Consider the following 1,954-nt stretch of genomic DNA (forward strand, 5'->3'; position numbering starts at 1 on the left):
ATCTTGTATGTAGCCATTTGAAATGGAAACAGTTTCATACTATGTGACTCTGTTTAAAACATTTGTATTATCTGGTTATAACAGTATACTGAATCCAAGTAATCAGCTTATAAAAGAATTCAGTTTCTAAAACTGTAAATACATTGTGAATAGAAGTACTTGTTGAATCACTATTTTCATGTTAAATATTCAGAAAGCAGCTGATGTAATGGCGGTTGAATGTGTCACTCACGTTTTAAGTTGTTAATCTATGTTCATTGCTTTGCAGGCTACATTACTGATTACTTAAAGTAAGTCCCTTCAGCTGCTCCCTTGTTTTTCACTCGGCGTCACCACAGCAGATCCAAGATGGATCTGTATGTTGATTTGGCATAAGTTTTATGCCGGATGCCCTTCCTGACACAACACATTACATGGAGAAATGTGGCAGGGCTGGGGTTTGAACCGGGAACCTTCTGTTCTGAAACCAAGCGCACTAACCACTTGGTTACCACCTGTGCTCACATCAGTGATTACTTAAGAGTTAAAAATTGTGATCCCATGCATACAGATGTTGAGATGTGATCAAATTCAAATAATTAAACCGAATAAATTTGTACGAGGTCCTGTTTTAATTAAAGTAAAAAAAATTAAAAAAAAGAATAAAATTGGTGTACAAAAGTCTGCTAGAGCACAGAGCAAATATGTTACTTCTAACACTGAAAATGGTTAGTTCTGCTGTTAAATGATATATTTCAAAGTTACAGTGGAAATACAAATTAACTTGTTTTTCCCTTTCATTCCTTTTTTGTATTTTAAAAAATAAGCTTCATACATTTTAGCAAAATCCTTTCCCACAAGTAACACTAACTGGGTGCACCATTCTGAGTTTACAATGTGACTATCAGAACATTGGTACTTATGATCGGTGTTCCAATAGCTTTTTATATAAGATTTAAGATGAAACTCTGAACGTAACCTGTTCCAGCTAGTTACCACGGTGATCCAGCCAGGTGAAAAGAAAATCATGGTTTTAGGATTAACATACCTCCCTAACTTCCCCTCTGGTGACTTTTGTTGTCTTTTATACACAAAGTTAAATAATTATTCAAGTTGGGCTTATTCGTTTATTTAAGTTTTATGCCGCTTGAAAATATAAAATAATTTTTGCATTTCAATTTTAAATAGGCAGCAAAGCCCAGTCAGGACAGAATGTGATTTCTTTCCATGATAGAAAGATAACAGGTGTGTGACAGGTGACAAATCAACAGTCCAGTCAGTGTGGGGGTGGGGCTTAAACCCACTTACTGTGAGCATCTCATGCAGTGAACAGTCTCTGTGGTTATTTATTTATAATCAGCAGTTTATTGCAGCAAAGCTTCTTATGACAAACTGGTGCCAAAGTACTGTTTCTTTAAGTGAACCTTGTGTGCATTTGTGTACCTCCACAGTGACAGATGTTTTATACTAGAAGTGTGTGTGTGTCTCTCTCTGGAGTTAGATTTCACCCAGTGGATTTGATTCATATTCAGTGTGATGTTGGTTCCAAATCCTGAACAGACACAAATGGACCTTTCACCAAGACTTTGCCAACCATCCGGCAGATTTCCTTCATATTCTTCATATTCATATTTAAGGAACTAGTTTTCACTGCTGTCGTGGTCATTATAATATAAACACACACACACGTGTGTGTACGAGATATATATATATATATATATATATATATGTGAAATAAATAAAACACCATGCTTTTTTTGGTGGGGAGGTGAGGATTCCAAATTTCAAGCTCTGAGTTGTTGCTGCCCCCTACTGGTGCTATACAGTCATATTTGACAGCCCTTATTGATTGTTGGACATACCCAGTAGAAAACAAAGTAAATTTCACTCAAGGTGCCTACCTAGCATTCTAGAAATAATTAATACAGCTATTTTCTGACTATTATTCTCTTTATTACCAAAGCACTGACTTTTG

The sequence above is a fragment of the Thalassophryne amazonica genome, chromosome 16 (genome assembly GCF_902500255.1).
Source record: "Thalassophryne amazonica chromosome 16, fThaAma1.1, whole genome shotgun sequence".
NCBI lineage: Eukaryota > Metazoa > Chordata > Actinopteri > Batrachoidiformes > Batrachoididae > Thalassophryne > Thalassophryne amazonica.